Source organism: Oenanthe melanoleuca, chromosome 12, assembly GCF_029582105.1.
Source record: "Oenanthe melanoleuca isolate GR-GAL-2019-014 chromosome 12, OMel1.0, whole genome shotgun sequence".
Taxonomy (NCBI): domain Eukaryota; kingdom Metazoa; phylum Chordata; class Aves; order Passeriformes; family Muscicapidae; genus Oenanthe; species Oenanthe melanoleuca.
The window spans coordinates 16,906,932-16,928,985 of NC_079346.1; the positions used below are offsets into that span (position 1 = coordinate 16,906,932).

At 41.3% G+C, this 22,054-nt stretch overlaps 1 protein-coding gene across 3 annotated transcripts in view; it reads left to right on the forward strand.

Moving 5' to 3' along the window:
- Positions 1-22,054, forward strand: part of ATP2B2 (ATPase plasma membrane Ca2+ transporting 2) — a 375,734-nt gene that overhangs the window by 57,380 nt on the left and 296,300 nt on the right. Inside the window, exon 1 of one of the 3 annotated variants that reach the window (XM_056501187.1) lies at positions 11,122-11,228. The exons of the other annotated variants lie outside the window; for them this stretch is intronic. The gene's annotated coding sequence lies outside the window, so the exon portion shown is untranslated. Of the gene's footprint in view, positions 1-11,121; positions 11,229-22,054 lie in introns of those variants that run through there. 3 annotated transcript variants of the gene reach the window in all.

Here is a 22,054-nt window from a genome sequence, read left to right on the forward strand (position 1 = left end):
TTTAAACATCTGAGCTATTAAATGGACAGCTTGGACTGCCTAGCTTGGCTTCTCCTGCACACCTCTGGCTGGACTTAGGAGCAGGGTTTGATTTCCAAGTGCTTATATATGGCGAAATTAGATTTTGAGTGTTCCCTTATTTTCCAGTCTGTAGCTTCAAATCTCTCCCTCAGCTCAGCTATTAAATGACTGAGGGTGTAAATATTGGGATGCCTGTCCTTGGGCACCAAATCCTCTGTTCAGGCACTAAAAGGGGAGCCCATTTTTCTCAAATTTTCTGTATCAGATTTCATTGATCTCATTATTTGCATAAAATGGGGGAAATTGTTGCTGGCAATGTTTGTATTTGAACAGCACTAGAACATAGATGAAGATGTTAAAGGACCTTCTGACCCATGTCCTAAACAAATATAATGATTCACAGTGTGGCACAGCACTGGTTCTCTTTGGAGAGTGCTATACCTGCAAGTTTATTACTTTCTGTTTTCCATTTTAAATCATGTGCAGCCATCACCAGAAGGTTTATTAATTATTTCTGGGGGAGATGAGGGTGCCCTCTGACTGAGTTTTCTGTGCCTGTGCTGATCTCAATACAATTCTGAAATTCTGAAATTGTTTTGAGCGTGTCAGGGTTAAACCCAAGTGAAGTTCCACGTGCCAGGGGGTGTTTGCAGGTGCTGAGCCCACCTGGCAGGGCTGTGTACAAACTGCTTATAGGGATCAGGCCAGGATCCCTCACTGGATCCCTCCCCACCTCTCTCCTGTCTCCTTTTTTTTTTGCTCCAGCTCAGATTTGGTCAGAGTAGTGTTTCCAGTGTTTTTCTATTCATTGCAAGACATTAAAATAATCAGTAGAATCAGAGTCCTCCAGATCATCACCAAAGGCAACCATGAGGCTTTGCTGCCAGACTTGGTCTTCTAAATTATTTTCTTCATTGATTTTGATCTTCTTAATTAATTTTGATTTCTTCATTGATTTTTGTCCCATGTTTCTGTGTGCTGAACCACTTCTTTCATGTGCTCCCTCATTTCCAGTGCATTCCTGTTCAAAAAGAAGGACCATTTGTTGAGGCTCCTGTTGAAACCCTAAGATCCATTTCCTGTTTTCCTTTTGCACAGTTTATCTCAGGATTCAGGAATCTTACCCTGTAAGTTATAAACTCCACACCAAACTGATGGGCACACTGCCCTGGTTTGGAGGACAGGTATCTGCCAATAAAGGCAGGAGCTGCTCTTTGAAATGGAGAATGTAAACCCCCTCCCTCCAAATTATTAAATTTTGAAATTAAGGGGCTCTCAGGCAAAGAGATGGGAATTAGGAATAACAGTTCTTTACTAGGAAAATTAAAATAGAAATGCAGTATTACACAGAACAATCCCAGCCCTGCCAGAGTCAGAATCCAAGCTGACACCCGTCAGTCAGTCAGGGTGTTGGCACAGTCCCATTCAATGGTGGCTGCATCCTCCTGCAGGGGCAGATGTGGTTCAGCTGGAGCAGTGCTCCTGGAGAAGGTGCAGTTTCCTCTGAAGCTCCAGGGATGATGTGGAAAGGTCTGGCTTTCCTCTGGAATCCAGTGGAAAGAAGGTTCCTTGGTGTCCCAAATGTCAGTTTTTATCTGGGTAGGAAAGGCTTGGCTGCTCCCCTGGCTGGAGCATCTCCCAGTGGGATGATGGAATTTTATCAGCCATGCCCTGGGACTGAATGGGCCAGCAGCAGATGATATCTCCTGGAGGGAGGATGGGCTGTGGGAAAGATAAAGATGATTGCCCAGCTGGTTTAAAGCTGGCCCATGAGCAGATAATGTGTGCCAGGAGATCAGGGTCACTGCCCCAGCTGGGTTAACAGATGGGGACAGAATCCACATTGCTGGTACATCCTGTATTGCAACCCAAGACACACACACAGAACCTTGCAGCCAACCTGGGAGTGTCGTGGCTGCTCAGCCCTCAAGTCCAGGAGAAAGAATTTCTGTCCCCACCAAGGTGTGGTTGCTGAGCAGTGCAGTCCCTCAGAGCAGGGCTGGAAGGATGGCACAGCCTGGGTTTGTATTTCCACCCCTTGCAGCTACATTCATTGCAAGGTTCCAACCCAGTGATGTTCAAAGGGAAGCAGCATTATCATAGCTCCTGCTGGGAAGCTGTAGGGGAAGATCATAAAGTATTATAGTTTGTAGTCAATCATGTATTAGATGGTTTTTATCCTGAAAATCTGTTTAGAGGCATTTCTCCTTTCTCCTCTTGTTTCTGACAGTCTGGAAGAGAGAGTCCTAAAATATTTTATGTGCTTCTGGGGATTTCATGCAGCTGAAAATAATGATTGATGGAAAGGAGTGAAGTTGTGAGCACCACAGTTTCATTGTGCCTGCCCCATGTCCTGAGGCTGGCTGAGCTAATCCCTCTCCCTGGATTTGCTGCGGTGACAGTGGCTTGGGTTTCTATTTTCAGCCTCTCTAGTGTCACAATGTGGAACTGTGGCTTTTCCCACTGGGTTTTCACTTCAGAGCCTGGATAAAATCCCTTGCTAGCACAGGACACCCTCTGTCACCTGTGCAGAAGGGAGCAGGGGTGTGGGGAGCTCAGCACCAGCTGCCACAACACCTGCACACCACTGACTGCTCTGTTTGTACAAATCTCCTCGTGGGGTAGAAACCAAGAACTCCTGAGTGCTCCCACAGCAGCATCCTTACCAATACATGGCATTTTTAAACTCCATATTCCAGAGTATGAAGCTTAAGCAAATGGGTTTTTCTCTGTGAGACTCCTGCTACTCATTGGTTGAAACCAGCTGTATCCACCCAGAAGGTACCAGAAAAGGCACTCAGAACATGAATTAACCCATGGATTATTCCTTTATGTACTCTAGATAAATACTCCTTTTAAACCATTTTACATTGGGAGGAATTGAATGTAATTCAAATGATATATATTATAATCTAACTTGATAATAAATAATGAATTTCTTTCTCCACAGAAATCCAGCTGCACAGACTAAAATGCTCTAAGAGGTTTATAATCCTTCTCAAAAGAGATTTTCTTGTCTGACTAAATGCTAAGTGTTAGTCTGATTCCAAATTTAAAGCTGTTCTCTTAAAAAGTCTGCTGAGGTTGGCCATCACTTTTTGCTGTGCAGGGAATGCATTATTAGTGAACAGAAGTTGGAATGAATTCTGGAACAAATGAAAAAATGCTGGCAAAGTTGGATTTTTAAAATTATTATTATTTTTTTTAATTGCACACTTTAAAAGACTCTGTTTTTATAGTGATGTGTTTTATTCAGTGCAGATAAACTGAAGGTACTTTCTGTAGCTCAGTTTCATTCCTTAGCAAAGAGGCCAGCACAGAACAGCTGAGTGGATATTCAGACCATCTAAAGACAGGGTACCAAACTTGACATAAGTAATAAATACAATTTATTTTAATACAGTTTCCAAAACTGGGTGGACCCTGGTATTTTAGATATTAAACAGCATGGAAGAGGCACTTGGATGTTGGAACTGAGCTCCAATCCTGTGGAACCAAACTGATGTGACAGTGGAGGATGAGCCTGGGAGAGGTGATTTGTGTGTGACTTGAGGAGATGACACTGCACTGCCAGTGATAGAGCAGTTTGCCTTAGATTAACTGCTAATTAAAAAAAAAAGGCCTGAATTGTCTGCTTTTTGTGAAAACAGATGAATCCCCAGCTCCATGCACAGCAACAGCTCTGCTGGTTCTGTTTTTGCTGAGGATGAGACTCCAGCCTTCCTCACAGAGGGGAGGGTTTGAGAGACTTTAGATAAAGTTGAGTTGCCAGGATTTAAAAATATTCTCTAGTATTTAGGAAATGATTTGTAACTGAAGTACAAGTGACAGAGGGCTCCAGGCTGTAAATTCAGAAGTCAGATGCATGTGTGCAAAAGGCAGGCAGGAAACAGACATCTCTGATTTTTGTCTCTGATAAGAAATTGTTTGAAGTGCCAAACATTGCTTAAATAGCTCCAGCTCCATCCCACTGCTGGGAAAGTTTAGTGTGGATCTGGAGCTTCCTGACAGCTCCACTTAGAGATGCTTTTGTAAATGAATTAACTGTGGTGCAATGGGGCTCCTGCCTGGAATTTCTGTCTGTTGGGCAGTTTGAGCAAAGAATAAGTTCTGTGGTATTAAAAAGTCTGTAAAAACCATCTGCATGATTTAAAGTTTTTGTCTGTGTTTTTGTGTCTTTGTTTTGTTTGGTTGTGTTTTTTTTGGTTTTTTTTTTAGCAGATTAAGTGATATGAGCAGATGAAAACAGATTATGAATTGTTCTGACCCATCACTCTAAATAATTCCTGAACTTTGACAGTATCAACTTTGCTAATTTGAATACATTGGTCCTTGACTTTTCAGCTTGTAAGAATTTCAGGAAAAATGAATTCTCTGTTGCTGTTGGCCATGTATAACTCATGTTAATCATTAAATTTCTGTCTTGGCTTTATAAATTCAAGACACTTTTAGAAATACCTGACTAAAGGTGGTTTTTTTCACACAGGTTGCTGGGGGTCATTTGCCTTAAGACCTGGTGGGAAATTACTGTAAGATCCTCAAGAAAATAAATCAGAGATTTTTAGAAACTCTGGGTGTATCAGCTTGTCAGAAGGAGAAACTGAAATCTCCTACAGTCAATGTAGTGTAAATAGCTGTAGACAATGTTTGCCAAAAGGCAAAATTAACATATTAGAGGCCCTTAACTGAGGGTGTGTTGTTCTGAGTTATAGTGATTTGCTTCAAAATTAGGTTCAACCGTTTTGGTTCCCTACAAGCTGTTAATTAACTTGAGGAAACTGTGCTCCAATTAAAAAGGCTGGAGATGGTAATTGGGATTTTTTTCCATGGGCAGTGTCTGGTCAAACCAGAGTGATTGCTATCTTTGGGCTCATGGTGTCTCTTTCTTCTGATGAGTGTGAGAAAAGAGCAGATGATTTGGACAGAGCTGAAACATGGAATATCTTTTTTCTTAACCAATCCAGAAAAGATTATCTAGAATCAGATGCTTCATGCAATTTCAAAATAATTCTGCAAGCCTGAAGGTAGGAACATGCTAGAAAATATTTAGGTGATTTAGATGAATTCAGCTCAGTCAGGCACAGTGAGAATTGGTTCTTTGCTATTTAAGGAATTCTTTACAGCAATGGATGATTTACTGGCATTTGACACAGAGAGTTTGTTAGGAGGGAGAATTCCCAGAGAGCTGGATGGTGTGGGTGGGTGGGTGGGAAGAAATATTGCTTGGCTTTAGGAGGGTAAAGAGGGCCTAACTGGGTATTTGGAAAGATTCAGAATAGATTTTTAAAAAATATTAGTTTGACAGGACATAGAGGAGAGATTTCATTAAGGAGTGGTCAGGTTTTATTGAGAACCCACCTCCTGTATGGCTCTGAAAGGGATGACAAAACAGGGGAAACACACAAATGTGCTTTCAGGAGGGCATGGACATGGTCTGTTAGGACATTCTCAGAAGAAAAATCTGATTTAGGCAAAATGACTGCAAAACAAGAAAGTGTTTTCAGGGAAACAGCCAGTTTAGAAGAATGTTCAGAGTTCTCAGGTATTCATTCCCACATTGGAATGGGTCAGGCAAGAGTATTTTCAGGGCCTGATTCATGTGACATTTTTTTATTAACAGGTTGGCACTAGAATAGAAGAACACATGCAAAGTTTAGGCCTTTCAGGATAAATGCATTTCAGAATGATTTTGCAGGAATTAAAACTGATAGGTACAAAAAGGTGTGGAATCAATCAAAACCATTGAAGAACAAATAAAAAGGGAAATGTACTATTTACTATTACAAGTAAAAACCTAAAATAAGAGATAACTTAGTAGGTGGGAAGGAATTGGGGTTAGAGTAGGGTGTAGGATTAGAGCAGACTTTGAACATGACAGCATGGAGTTTTACAGGTTTTTTAATCTGGGATGTTTGGGGTTACCTTTGTAAGGTCACCCTCAGAGCTCAGGGAGGCCCACTTAGCTCCTAATGTGAGCACTTTAAAATATGCCAAAGAGAAGTTAAAGCAAAGGAGACATTGTGGTGAGTAGAGCAGATAAGGGAAAATGAAAATATTTTGAGAAAGTGCTCTGCGAGGAAGAAAACCCTGAGAGAACTGGAAAACCATCAGCTGGGAACATGATTCTTTAAATAAAAGCTTCTGAAGAATGGGAAACCCTCAGGCATGCTCTGGATTTTACCCAGACCTAGAATGTTCTTTGCAGCTTTGAGAAGTGCTGTTGTATTATTTTACATCCAAAACTCAGAGTGAGCCAAGGTGATGAGACAGCAAACCCATGTGAGGTTTCTGTGAGTGCTCACACTGCTGGGGCCCTGCTGCTGCTCTGGAAGGTCAGAGGGCTGAGACTGCTCAGGCTGGAGTGGGTTCTCTCCAGGTACTGGAACAACCAAAGGTGTTTCTGACACTCTGCTCAGATCTTCAGAGTGGGGAGTCAAGCACTGAATAACACCCAGACCCTCCTGTCAGCTGAGAGCTCAACAGCTTCACGTGGCTTCTGACCCATCTGCCTCACCTGCATGTTTTGAAGCTGAATTGTTTGAAGCTGTCAGGGGATGAGGAGTTTATGATCTCTGCTGGGGGAAGGGGAGGAATATAATTATGTACCACTTAGCAGAAAGAAGCAGCATTACACAGCATCAAAGCAAACTGCAGTGATGAAAATCAGTCTGAGCAATAAAAAGAGGTTATGTGCTTAAAAAAAAGGGGCAGGCTGAGGAATTATTTTTAATGGAAGTCTTTTCAGATGAGGTCTGTCAACAGCTTATAACGAGTTCACAGTCTTGGTTGGACTCACCACGTTCCATTTGCTGCTGTCCCTCATGCAAAGCAGCAAACCAGGTTTTCCTGCAGCTTGTTTCAGAAAGCCACACAGTTCTCGTGATCTGAGCATTTTTTTTTTTAATTTAAATCATTCAGGAATGTTTAATCTAAATAAATATGCCATTCTTTCCATTAGCCTACGCTCATATATTTGTATGATCTGTGTTTAAGCAGCTGCTTAAATGGCTGCTTGCTGCTATATACTAATAATGTCAAACAAAAATTAATTAGACAGCTTAACGACCCAAAGTAAACTATTTATTTCAACTTACCCTTATGTTTACTACTTTCACATTTAAAATCTCTCATGTGACTGTGACTTGGCCTTTTGCCTTTGCATGTTGTGCTTTAGGACAAAGTGAAAAATCTGTTTTCAGAGATCTTGTTAAATTAAGCATAATCCTGCTCGTGTGCTGCCTCTGGAGCAAAGGGAGAAAGACAGGAAGGGGGAGAGAGCAAACAAGCCCCCAGTATTTGGGATTATTCTTGGAGGCTTCAGTTTGGAGTGATGATTGGCAAAATGTTAACAAAGAGAAAAAAATCTTATTTAGTGCTCAGCAAATTATCTTAAAGACAAACTTAGAAAAGTGAAGAAAACCCCACAGCTCTGTGGAAAGGAGGTTGGGCAGGTTGGTTGGAATTCTCTCAGTATCTCTGTGCTCCTGAGAAGGAGCAGCACTGTCAGAGCTCCCTGCTGGCCCTTTGCTCCTCAGGTTTTGTAAAAAAAAAATAGTTCCCAGCAGATTCTTGTACAAATCCTGCAGACAATTGTTCCTGGAGTGCTCTGCTTGACCTTCACCCCTGGAGAATGTTAATCAGTGAGAAGACCAACACTTGAAACGTGGAGGACTCAAATTCAGCTCTATTTATGTTTTTTGCATGGTTCAGTGCTAAGAGTTGAGAGTTCAACCTGCATAAATAAAATGTGCTGCTTTCCCTTTGCAGCAGTTAAAATATAGATATGAGAAGTGCATATCTGTGTCCTTTGGAATTCTGAGGCAGCAGTCTTGAACTGTTTTATATTTATAGGTTTTTTTTTTTCCTCCATTTGGAATTTTCAGTGCTTTCCAAAGGAGGGAGCTCAGGGAAACATTCAGCATTTAGTGTCTGGCAAGGGTGGAGGGTAACAGTTTGAAAAAACAAAAAAGAAAACCAACCCAACCAATGAACCAAATGAAGAAAAATTAAAAATAAAATCAGTGTTCTGGGTTTGCTGTGGGCACAAATAGGGATTGCCAGCAATCTCAGAGCTATTTAAATGTGCATAATGTCAACGAGTATCAGGAAGGAATAAATCCCTTCCTTATGTGTGATGTACATTGGTCCTGTGAGGCAGAAATGTTTTCCTGTGTCTGGGTATTCTGGGAAGAGGCATTTTCCCCAGTAATAATAAAGGTGTGTGTGGCTAAATTACATTTTGGGGTAGGTTCACCATACAAGTTACCACCTGTTCCTGTTAGTGTCACATTCCTCCCAAAGACTTTGTCAGAAATAAATTGATAAACAATGATAGATCACTCAGTAAACAAATTTATAGCTGTTTTTAAGTGTTTATCTGTAATTTTATATAAATAATATGCATTGCTCTTTATCATCTCCATTCTCTGAGGGAAGAGGGAAGCTTTTCCAAGGTGCTTCTGAAGCAAGGCAGATTTAGTCAGTGTTTCCTTGCTTTACACAACCTTTCATTTCTCTGTGAGAAAACATCAGCAATCTGCTGCTCAGCTAAGGGGGATGGGAATTTTATGATTCCTTTGGTTTTCACCTCACTCATGCCACTGTAAGAACAGCAAAAATTATCTATTCTGTCAAAATCTTTCTGAAAGGCTTGTGTGGGTTGTATTTACTCTTAGTTAATGATGTTACTATTTCTTAACTATAATATTTATTATTGAAAAAAATCAGTTTTGAAAAAACCCCAGGGCTGGATGTGTGTGGTCAGCATTATTCAAAATGAATGTTCTCAAGCATTTGCTGTCCCATAACATTTCCCATTTGAACTTGCCTTAGTTGGTCTACAAATTGCCTTAAAAACCCCCTGTTTTGATTAAATTATTAATAGTGGAAGCAGCTATTTCTGGGTATTCCTTTTCCAAATTTTCTGACCTTTTTGGGAATATTGAAAGACTTTGCTGCTCTCCCTTGTAGTTCTCTGAAAGCAATTGCAATGATTATCTTAATGTTTAGAGTTTTCTTTCAGCCTAACTTAGGTGTGGCTTTCCTAGCTAGAAGAGAAAATGAAAAAAAAGAGGTTTTTTGGGAATGGTTTAATAAAATATGCAGGTGAATGGCTATTGCAGTTTTATTTTTCAACTCATCCTTTCTGAGACAAAGCTTTTACTTTCTTTCCTGAAGCTTTGGTTGTTGTTTGTGGGTGCTTGTGTACATATGGTCTAAATATTTTGTATGTGTATATACACATAGATTATTTTTCCTTTATTCACAGCTGTTCTTGAACTCTCTTTATTTGGAGAGGTTCCTCTTTTCCCCTCATTCCCAAAATCTCTTTTGAAAAGAAGAGTCAATATTGACCTCAAAAACTTCCTGATACTTTTTCTCTTCCAGTGTCTGAGACCTATAAACATCAGACACCAAATCCCATAAAAATTTAAAAGTGCCCTCTTATCTGCAGATAAAATTCTGCCTGCAAATAAAATGCAAAGTTGAAAGAAAATTTCCCAACAGGGCTATTTTAATAACTGTTTTTTGGAGATTTTGCAATACATTTGTTGGTTGTGTTAAGCAAAAATTCATCTCAACTTTCAGGTTCCACATGTTGTGTTTAAGCCAGGACTTGCACAATCTTTGTATTGATTCCTTGTAATTTCCCTACTTGGACTTTTTTTCCCCCCTATTAGAACATAAAGGACACAAATTTAGTAGTCTTGTTTGCTGGATTTGGGGTGAAAATGTGCTTTTAATGACAATGCTGCTTGGATGCTGTTGGCTCAGGTTTTAATGGGCAGTACTGGCAGGAATGAGTCTGTTTTTCCCCTGGGGGTGACTGAGGAGGGTTTGTGTCTGAGACACTCTGAGACAGGATTTGCTCATGGTCGTGTTCCCCAAACTCTGCATTTGGAGAATTGACCTCCACTGAATTTGTAGGGTTCAATTAGAAATTGGTGTTTAGGCATTATTAATTTTCTTCTGGTTAATATGTTGTGTGAGCCACAGAGGCAGCAGGAAGTGTTGCTTTTTCTGCTTTACCTGCTTTCCCCACTCTCCCAGGTACATTTTGCACATTAACCTCGTTCCTTGGCTCACTGCAGGGAGATGGAAACAGCCTGTTCCAACCTAAATAATTCTGTAAATCTGCAGGGCCCTCCTGTGCAGTCAGAGAAACCTGGCCTGGCTGGGAGCATTCAGAAGTCATTAATAACATTTTTTCACTTTCAGTGAATTTGTGAAAGAGAATGGCAAGGGGAAGGGATCTTTAGGTAGGGGATAAAATGTGAACTCATATCAGCTTTGCTGTGAGATTGAGTCAAGCCTGGAAACTTGAATGTGCCCTCATACTTTATTTTATTTTTTCTGGTCTCTTGGCCTGGGAGTTGAGATCAAGAATCCAAGGGAAAAAACCACCACAGAGTGAGCTAAAGGGAGATGCAGAGATTTGTGCCAACCTTGCTGTGAAAGCTGTGACATGAGTATTGTCCCTGTGGATGAGGCACAGCAGAATTATCCTGCTATTTGCAGGATTTACAAGGAAAACAAATGCACTCCTCCAGCTTGGATAATGACAGGAAAGCAGCTGCACCTCTGCTCTGCAGCATTCAATATTGGCCTTTCATAAAAGCAGAAATATTTTCCTTTCAAGCAACATTTTGAAGGATTATGGTCTCATCTTCTCAAAAGCTATTTTCATGTACCATGCCATTGATGAGTATTATGTTGAGCATTGCTTAAAATTAGCCTTAATTAAATACCCTTTCTATTCTGTATTTACTATAGAGTCCCTCAAATTAACCACTAGGGCTTGACAATGGTAAGGATAGCTGCTGCTACTTCTGATTGACTTATTTTTTCATTATTACCTCACAAAAACATGATTGAAAGATAATAAAGTGGTTTTCCAGTGACAGCAGTGGCACTATGATGTGAAATTACTGCTTTCTTGAGTAATTCTGAAAGTCTCTTTTGGTTTAAATTGATTCCTTCCTCACCGTGGTGTTACCAAGCTCAACCCCCACTGAAGGGTTTTTTTTGGAAGGAATTGTACTTGCCTGCCTTTGGTTGTGTCAGCATTTCCAGGGGAAGGTGATGCTGCACTGAAACCTTGAGACAGTTGGAGCTGCACTGAGACACAGGCACTGAAGGGTTTCCAGAAGGTGAAACTTTGCTTTGTTTCATTAACACAGGGGACAAGAACAGGAAATCACAAAGAGGTAAGGAGATGTGGAAGTCAGAGAGAAGTTAGTGTTGTTGTAATTCTAGTGATGTTAATTAATGCAGTTGAAGTATTTTACAGAATTCAAGTTTCAGATTTAAAAAAAGATGGTGAACAACATCCTGGAAAAGAGGGGGGAATGAATAATTATGTTGTTATCCTTGGGAGGCAGAAAGCAAATCTCAATTGTAAATCCTAATTCTGTCTATTCAGTGATGGATTAGGAAACTGTTCATCCCAAGTGAGAAGGGAACTGCAGAAATGATCCTGCAAAGAGAGAAGGGTTTGTGTAGTGCTGGTGCCATGGCTGTGATAGTTATTTGTCTGATCCTGACTTCCACCAGGGTGGCAGAGTTGTGGGGAAGGGACAGGGAGGAGAGAGATTTTGCTTTCTCAATATGAAATTGTTGTTCCAAGGCTTACTGGCAGATGGATCCTCTGTTCCTGTGGTGGAATATTCCTCTGGAGTTTTGTGGATTAGTGAGAGCACCACAGCTTAGCAAAGTGTGTGCCCCCAGGAGGAAGGGGGGAAGTGGTACTTGCATATGTTGTGAAAAACATATGCAACTAAATTTAGCTTGTGCTAGCAGATTCTACTTATTTTGAAGATTGTGGGATACTTCCAACCTTGGATGAAAAAGGGCATGGGAAGATTTTTTTTTTATTTCTATTTGGGCTCTTGCATCTCTATCTCCTTTTTCCCTCCCCCAAGGAAAAAAAAGCCTCTGAACAGAAGACAAATTATTTCTCTGCCTACACTTGTATCTTAGTAGTCTGATTTTAGCACTGTGTCGTCATGCTGCAGGATTAATTGGCATATGCTGGTTTTTGTTTTTAGCCCTCTCCAGTTTTGTACAGTAGCTAATGCTTCTCCCACAAATCTTAGATTTAACTGTGAAGGCTTAGCTTATTATCCAAAACAATTTCTTCCCTGTTCTTTTGAAATGCAGGAACATTAGAATCTGCTGTTCATTGTGGGTAATATATATTTTGTGTATTTGTTATTAATACTGCTGGATAAAACCCCACTGGATGGCTTAAAATTTGTCTGCTAGCACTTCAGAGCTGCTGTTAACCCTTCTTAGGGGGTGTGCTGAGCTGGGAGTGCTCTGAGTGCAGAGATATGGTGTCAAACTGACCTCTTCAGTTCTCTTTTCATAAATTATATTTTCTTCTCTGTCTCTTATTGGGGAAGTTGAACACTAACATTGGATATATCACAAACTTTGCTTTGATCTGGTTGGAAAACCATTGATTGCTTTCCCCTCTGAGGGGAAAAAAAAATCCCCACTGATATTATAATTGCATGTCTCATCAGTAGCTGAAAGGAAAAAATACTTGTACCCTATATTCCAAGGTATATAATTTCTTCTTCACAAAAGATACTTCCTCTGCTTTGCATGTGGTGTGCTGCTGCCTTTCTGCACCAAGCTAAACAAATACTAGTTAGGTGAAGTAGATTTTAAGGATTCTAATTGTTTATAATCTTCTTATGGAGTCAGTGACTATAATATATTCAAATTCACCTTGGATTTTCAGGCAGTAAAAGAAGGTTGTTTACTCGCTGCTCTGAAGCTTTGGAAGATATTCAGAGAATTCTCTTTTAACACAGCACTTCATAAAGCTGTTGGTATTTCTTCCTTGACAGCAGGTACCCTTAGGTGTTGAATCCAAAGGTTTTTGGCATCCAGAGGCAGAAGGATTTATAAGACAATTCTAAGAAGGTCAGCTATGAACGCTGAGTTGCTGTTTTTAGAGGTGACTGTCTCAGCTGCTTTTAGAGCTTGTCCTTTGTCTTTGGAGGACCTCATTTTACAACAGAACTGCTGAAGGTTGAGTCAAGTTTGTTCAGAGCTGTTTCCCCTGGAAACATATTGGCAAGCATGATTTAGCACTGCTTGTCTTAATCCTGAGCATTCCTGGCCATGGCAGGGCTGCACATTCTCTTCCTTCCACTCTGTACTTTGAGCATTTGAAGTGTGTGAAGCCAAAGGCATTAAAAAGATGATCTGAAAAATGAGCTTTTTTCTTTTTTTTTTTTTCTGCACTGTAGATACAAACATCAAAAGTCTCAAAATATGAAGTTTCATAATATGAAACCATAGTTTGGGAAGTAGCTTAAGAATCAACCTGAAATGTGAAAAATGTGTGAAGTGACACAATTCTTTTCAGCACCACTGGATCCTAGAAGTGTTTGGGGCAGTTTGTGCCAAATGTCCACATAATAAAATGGGTCTGAAGATGAGCTTGGTCCAATGAGTGCTTCATTTAGGTAAAAGACCTCTTCATAACCACCCTTTCCACATAAAGGCAAGATTCTGGGCAAACTCAAAAACTTCCAAAAGAATGGTTATTCAGTAGGTCTGGGGAGATGAAGAGGACACTTGTGTTTTAAAACCCACACAAAAAGCAATGGCTGCAGGCAGACCTGCTGGCAGGAGGCACTCAAATGGTTCTGACTTCTGTCAAAAAATGAGTGGAATATGTTTGTTGAGGATCTAATTATTGCTTTTAGAGCTAGAGAATTGTATCTGGGTTCTGGCTTAGAAGAACCCCTGGATCTCATTGAGCTTAAGCCTGGTCCACAATGGACATGAATTTGTCTCCAGCTCAATCCATTTCTTTTAGGAAGCTGGACCATGTAGCTCAATAATTTAGAGAACATTTCCTACAGTAGAGTTCTGCAGAAAACAGAAATTTATTCCTTAGGGAATTCTCCAACCCAGAGCTGGATCCTCTGGGGGACCCTAGAGTGGAAGTGTGTTAGCACTCTGTTGTATTTTGTGGTATTTGCACCAGTATTTATGGGACTCCCATAATATTGTGACATCTTGTCTCAATAGCTCTGAGAAACAGGGAATCACTCCTGTCTACAGAGACAAAATGAGTCACTCAATCTCTGAAAAAATTGGGAGATCTCGTGGAGCAGGGCAGAGTCATTCCCTGGGCCAGGAGTGCTGCAGCAACAGGAGCAGCACAACATTGGCCAGCTGCACCCACAGTCCTGTTTCTGCTGTGTTTTAGCCCATAATCTTGTTTTCTTTCTCATCAAATTAAAAAAAAAAAAAAAAAAAAAAAAAGTTCAATATAATTGTTGTTGTATTGTCTAAAAGTCTGAGGTGATGAAAGGAAATATTCCAAACAGTGTTCCCTTCCTGAGACAGAATCTGTAATTTTACCATTGGGATGAAGTGAGCAGAGGGAGAGTGGCTGTTCCTAACTCATCTAAAACCTTCCTGATTATTTATTTCTCTTAATGACCAACATTTTATTAAATGAATAAAAGTAAAAAATAGCTCTATTGTTACTCCTTCCATGGAAAAACATCCTGATTGAGTACCACCCCCTTCTTCATTCCTTCCTTATGGCAATGCTGGATTTGCAAAGCAAAGGAAGCAGGGAGCCCAAATTGCTGGGGAATGAGCACTCACAATAGGATGTGTGTAAAAGCCAGTTCCTAATGTCACCCAGTGTCCCCCAGAGTGAAACCCTCACATCTCCCCTGCTTGCAGCTGTTGCTCAAATGTCAAAACGTTCTCCAAAGGATGTTTGGTTACAGAAAATGTGGGTTACAAAGAGTTTCAATAAATATATTTTTCTGAGAGAAATTTCCATTTTTTTTAAAAACTGTTTTCCTTGGTATTTCAGACCACCTTAGTTTGGGAAGAAGGAAAAGTTGAGAGGTCTTTTAAGGATGGGAACCCCTTGGTTGCAAAAGTTGTGTGGTGGAGCACCAGTGAGGAGCTCCTGGTTTGTGAGCAGAATCTGGAGCAGGAATTGGAGAGAAGTCTTTTTAGTCTTGGCCACTTCAAAAGAGCTGCAGTTACATCAAAATGCCCTGTCCTGTTCCAAGGGAGGAATCAAATACTCTGTTTGGTATCCCCACCTGGATTTGGAGCCTAGAGGTCCCAGACATCACACTGATGCATTTTTGATTATTACTGTTAGAGGCAAGTTTGTCTATTATTGTAACTGTATGTAAATTAGAGTGAAAATAGACTCAGTGTCTGAAAATCTCTGTAAAATCCCATTTTCTCTATGGGGAGATTTTCCTGAGAGGAAGCATTGTTATTGATTTAAAACACTAAAAAATTACATTATGGAGTGTCAGGGATGGCAACATGAGTTCTCTTCTCTCTTAGTACAGATAAGTGATTGCAGTTGCATCTCTGTTTTATTGTTCCTTTCAGTTGTCTTATTGGAATCTCAATATTATGTATAAGGTGAAAGCATAAATGCTATTCCAAATATTAAATGCTTTAATAAATCATATTTGCTTCAAGTGGGAGATCCATTCAATCCCTACACAGAGAGGAAGGATCTTTGTTTTGAAATGTGGAGCAGTTTTGTGCATCCACAGCTTCCAGCTGAGGTTAGCAATCCTAGAATAGATGGGATTGAAAGGGAGCATGAAGTTCATCTCACTGCCATGGCAGGGACACCTCCACTGTCCCAGGCTGCTCCAAACCCACCCAGCCTGGCCTTGGGCATTCCAGGGATCCAGGGGCAGCCACAGCTGCTCTGGGCACCTGTGCCATGGCCTCACCACCCTCACAGGGAACAATTCCTGCCCAAAATCCCATCTATCCATCCCTCTGGCAGTGGGAGCCATTCCCTGTGTCCTGTCCCTCCATCCCTTGTCCCCAGTCCCTCTCCAGCTCTCCTGGAGCCCTTTTAGGGCTGGAAGGGGCTCTGAGGTACCCCTGGAGTCTCCTCTCCTCTCCTCTCCTCTCCTCTCCTCTCCTCTCCTCTCCTCTCCTCTCCTCTCCTCTCCTCTCCTCTCCTCTCCTCTCCTCTCCTCTCCTCTCCTCTCCTCTCCTCTCCTCTCCTCTCCTCTCCTCTCCTCTCCTCTCCTCTCCTCTCCTCTCCTCTCCTCTCCTCTCCTCTCCTCTCCTCTCCTCTCCTCTCCTCTCCCTCTCCCTGGACACCCCCAGAGCTCTGCCCTGCTTTCTTTGGGGTCCCAGATCTGGACACAGTGCTCCAGGTGGGGTCTCACTGACACCAATTACCCCAATAATAACTAATAACAATTACCCCAATAATAACTAATTACTCTGATACTTCACACTTGCCAGAATCAGGACTAATCCTTTCAGACCCTTGTTCCACCGAGCTCTTATGTGTCATAATGGTTTATATTCCACTTGACATCCCTTCCCTAATGGAAAAGCTATTAGTAAATAGTTTGGGATGGGGTGGATTAAGTTTTTCTTCCCATAATTACTCTGTGTTTCTCTGTGCTCCTGGCTGTGTGCTGCATGAGAGGAGGCTGGGGAGGAGCAGTGAGACCACGTTCAGTCTGTGTTTGGAGGGCCTTCTGTGAAGCTTGACTTGTGTAAAATGCACAATATGGAAACACTCAGCTAGCCTGGGCTTGGCACAAAATCAGTCTTTGGAGAGGGAGGGAGTAGCTGAGCTATTTCCATGGCTGCAGCAGGTACAGCCTGCATTGATTCCACCTAATCAATGGTGGTGGCGAGAGTAATTCATTTGTTTCTTTCAGCAGCAAGGGATAATTGTTGGAATTTGCAGTAACATTTCCTCCAGCTGGGTCTGGGGGGGGTGGTATCTGAGTTTGTAATTTCCATTTTAGAAAGAAGGTGTTTTGACGTGGCTCTGTTGTGTGGGTTGTGCAACATCAAAGCCAGGGAAGCAGGGCTGAGGTGTCAGTAGGTCAGTGACAGCACACTTCCCTTAATCTTTTAATCATGAGGTAGCTAAGAAAGAGAATCTCATGTTTTTTATGACTCAGAATGCAGAACAGCATCACCTTGTCAAGAGCATTAACTTGCAGTTCTGTCAGCCCAGAAGTTTTTATGTGTTGACAGAAGTTTTTCTGCTCTGGACTCCAGCACCCTCCTTGCAGCTGGAGCTGGGGGGTTCTTCTGGCAGCTCCAGGTTGGGTACACAGAATGCACAGCACGTGGTCCCTGAGCATCACTGAACAATTCTGCTGGCTCTGGCTCCTGTAAGAATTCTGTAATAGCTGCAGAGGAAGAGTCCAGCTGGCCAGAACTGCACAACAAATTCATTCTTCTAATGGTTTTTAATTCGGTGGCAGGAATGGCTGAAAAATTCAGATTCCTTGCAGTCCCAAGTGTTTGTGGAAATGCATCCTGTAGAAACAGGAGTGAAGCAGAGCTTTGGGAGCTGCTTGTTTCCTGCTGGCCAGGGACACACTGCTGGAGTTTGGCTGGAGTGCCAGGACAGCAGCACCTCCCAAAGCCCCCCCTGCCATTCTGGATCCTTTTGAAAAGCCAGCAGTGTCCCACTGGTGACTCTCAGAAACCAAGCCTTCATTTCATATATTCAAAAACTATTTTAATTTCCTCTCCTGTGGGAAGTTTTGCAATATCTGCCTTCTGTTTTTCAGAATTTCTTGCTAAGTATTTTTTTTTTTTATTTCTTCTTTTGTAAATCCTGTCAATAAATGAGGGAGGGGAATGACAACACTTGTGCTCTCAGGGCTGACTTGGCTGAGTTCTGTTAATTTTTTGTCTCTGCTCATATTATTCAGTCACATGCTTTGTTTTGGGTGGCTGGAGCAGGAATGACCTGTGAGGCCACTCACAGTGCCACAAGGCAGCTGACAGCTCCATACTTGTCCCTGAATCACAATAATTTCACCTTATTACTTACAGTGTGGGCCTGAAATGCACAAAAGTAGCATCAATCCCAGTTATTCATAACTCATTATTTTGCAGGGAGTTTAACTCCATGAAAAGGTTCCAAAGCCAGAATCATATGGACTAGAATTATGTCCCTTGCCAATGACACTTCACCACACAGAAATTTGGTTCAGAGAACCCAAACCCATTGGCATTTGTGCAGAAACCCCCTTTTATCCTGGAGTGGTGTGTTTCTGGAAATTTTGGGTAAGTTTTCCAAACTCTCACTGCTCAGGGTGTCCAGCACTTTCTGCTATTTTAACTCAATTTTACACCATCAATGTATCAAAATGAGCATTACTGCTCTGAATATTTGATGTTGTCACTGGAAAAGTCCCAGCTGGAAGGTGCTCCTTTAATTTTTTCTTTTTTTTTTTTAAATAGACAGACAAGGGTGAATGTGACCTGCTTTGAGTAAAGCAAGAAGCTGAGAGGTTTTAGGAAAACTTTTATGGTTACACGAACATTTTTAAGTTTCTAAACTTTTCAATGTTTTGGACATTAGGAATTCCAAGGTTTTTTAGCACTTGAAGTAGTATTTTTACCAGGTGCAGAGGTTCATTTATGTGAAAATATTGTACAGTCTTGTTTCTTTCAGGATTTTCATATGGAAACAGGCACAGGAAAAAGTCACAATGCAGGTACCAAATACATGTGCCTGACTGTAGAACTCAGATAATGAACCTTTATCTTGAGTGTAATTATTGTTGATATTGTTGAACAGAAATTGCAAAGCATCCCAAGAGATGTAAAGAGAGGTTGGTACTTAGGATTTAATTGCTTTTTCTAAATTCTGTAGTGTTGTCATCCTGTTACTTTCCTTCATTATTGCATGTTCCAGCAGTTGTAATTCTGTTTGTGACTGTTTCTTTCAATGTTTTACTAGATTCCTTTTTCAATTTTATTTTGGCCAATTGGACTCTACCAGCTTCTTCACAGTGATCATAGAAGTGCTTGAGTATTAGACTTAGTTGTGCATTTTGAAAAGGAGTGGAGTCTGGTGAAGGAAAAATTAATGTGAGTGTCTGAACATCCTTCAGTGGTGCTTGATTTGGAAAAACTTTTTTTCTGGTAAATCAGCCTGTTTGTTGCTTTTGTTTGGTTCTTTTTGTTGTTGTTGCTTTGTTTAAAAGCCTTAGTGACTTCAGTTAAGTGAGTTTAAGAACAGTTTAAAAGCAATTTCCATCATTTCCACCTTTAAAATGGAAGTGTGTTCTGCTTCTGTGCTACAGAGGTAACACTGAGGTTTTAACCCAGGGACAAAGGCAGCAGAGATGATAAATCCTTGAAGAGCTCTCATAAAACAGGAGGTTTCTCTAGGACCTGTCTCTCAGAACTGCTTTTACCTCTCTGGTGTAGAGCACCTCTGTGTTAGCAGGCAGGTTTGAAATTCCACAGATACCTGTAGCTTCCAAATGTCTTACAAGAAAAGCAATAATTATTATTATAATAAGAGGAAACATGAAGGGGTTTTCCCTTTGAAGTGTGGAACACTCTCTGCATGATCTGATCCCCTGCATCAGTGGAACAGTTGTACTCATTTAGAAAATGTCTTTGTTGAGGCAGCTCTTTGGAGTTTAATAACACTTCAAGGTGGATCTGATCTGTCAGCCCCAGCCCTTGTGCCCTGTTATTTCACAGACATCTCAAGGAACCTTGAGATGAAGTCAGAGCATTGAATGCTATTGGCTTTTTAAAAGTGAAGCAGAGATTTCCTTTTCCTTCAGAACTATTTAACTTCTTTGCTGTACTATTTGCAGACCACATTGACTTAAACCCCAAACCAAACAAAAGCAAACCAAACAAGGCCAGCCCATTGCTTTTTCTGGCAAAATAACCTTCAGCAGAAGTTCAAACTGGAATTTGCTGTTGGTGCTGAGGATGCAGCTCTGTTTTTTGAAGGAGGTTTCTGTCAGACACTTAAGGATGAAAGCCAAAAAACCCAATTTTATTTCCACTGTAGTTTTGTGCTGTCCCATCCCAATTCTTCTGTGGCATCACCAAACATTTTCACCATAAATTGCAGGCAGCCCCTGGGTGGTTCTCCAGGTTGTCCCAGGTCTGGCTTGTGCTCCAGCACTTCCCCTGCATCCCCAGCCTTGGCTCCTGCTGGTGCAGACACTTGCAGCTCTTTGGGAAGAGGGATGGGCTGTGTGTGTGTGTCAAAGGCACAGCCCAGCTTCCTAACTTGCCTTTTAACTGAGTGGGGTCTGTCTGTCATTTGTTGTTCCATACAGGGGTTGTTGCCATGGCAAAATTCAAACTGAAGAATTCTTGGCCAGCCCAACAGCTCGGTGTCTGTGCACAGCTGGGGTGGTTATTGCTGTATGCTGACAGCAGTTTAGTAGCTGATTTTTGGCTACTGAGAGCTTTGGCTTATGTTCCATTCTGCTTTGGAAGTCAATTATCCAAACTGTCACAGCTGGAGAGGGGCTGGGGCCACTGGAATCAGATCTGCCTGAAATAATTTAGCTCAGGTGAACCCCAAACCCCATGGCTTGGAGAAGACAGGGAACACCAGTTTTATTCTCTGTGGGGATGCAGCGATTTAGCAATCCATGTCAGAGACAGAGCAAAGGCTTTTCCCTGGGAAAAGGGATGAAAGGCTGCAGGCTCAGCTCCCTGCCCTGTGCTGTGGCTGTGCTGCTCAGGAGGGTTCTTTGCCACAGCCATTCACTGCCTGGCTTTCCTTCTCCCAGGTGCTGTCCTGATGCTCCACGTGGGTGACAAAAATCTCACATTTCATGGACCCTTTTGGAAGCCCAACTGATGTAAAAGCAAATGTGAACCAGAGTGAAATCCACACAAATACTCATCTCCAGCAGAGTCTCTTCACTCCTGCTGTTATATCCATGCACTCTTTCCTCAAAACACACTTTTATTTAGCTTACAACTAAGTTTAATATTTTCCCCCAGAGAGCAGGGGATTGGTTGTTCCATGTGAGTAATCCCACAGCATTGCCATTTCATTTTCCTAGCAGTTAGTTGTGTAACAGCCAAGGTATTGTGACATTTATAATCAACAAGAATTCAGATCTGCTTTAGGGCGCTGGGCTCTTTTTTCTCCTCCTGAATAAAGTGTTTTATTTTTCTTGGAAGAGAAGAAACATTAATGTTTGAGAAACAGCACTCCTTTTTTCAGCAGAAAGCACTGTTTGAAAAATATGGAGCAGGTTACAGCAATGAGTTATCATCTTATTCATGGATGAGAAACTGTTCTCCCCCAGATTGTGCTTTTTGATGGAGAAGATCATTGAAGGCCTTGTGATGTTCAGCACAGCACATCTTCATCCAAAAAATGAGGTATCTCTTCCTGCTGTCAAATGATTTTGGCTGATCAAACATCCCTGAGCTGTGTGACAGCTGCTGCAGTGAGAGGGATGTTGCTCATGGAGAAGAAGCTGCTGTCAAATTCAGAAGAGAAAGGAATCTGGCAGGATAATAGGACCATGAAGTTCAGGAATGATGGTGCTGGAGAAACAGAACAAGAATTTAAAAAAAAAAAAAATCATTTTGGCTTTTATCACCAGAAGAGTGTGAAGGAAAAAAAAAATTGGCTTTCCACCCACCAAGAGTGGTGTCCTGGGAGCAGAGAGTTTGTCAGCACAGTGAGATGTTCATGCAATCCTGCTGAACAGTGTGCTTGGCATGGCAAGAATTGCCAAAAACTTGTGGCACAGCCTTGCACAGCCAGCACAGGCTGGTAGTGATGAAGTCACCCCAAGCAGATGTTTCTCTATATATGCTTGCATTTTTGTTTTATAATTAACCCATTCCTGAAAGTTACAGGTAAATAAAAGAAGCTGTCCCATCAGTAATTTAAAAACAAGCCTCTAAACCAGATATTTTTGGTGTTTCTCTTAGGTTTTTTTTTTTTTTTTTTAATGGCAGTATGATGGATTAATCAATTTATGTTTTCTAGAAAGGGTTTTTAGTTTGAGTCACTAAAAGTACTTTGTTTTGGTTTTAACTGTAAAATTATTTCAGGGCCATTAAAGGGTTTAAGGCAAAAACATGAATTATTTCCTCCATCATATATTTCTCGAGTTCAGTTATGTTCTCTCATCATAGATTTTGTTCTGCCCAGGTCTGGTTAGAGACTGGAAAATACCAGTCATTGGATAATAAAGCAACTTCCATTGCCTTTAGCTGAATT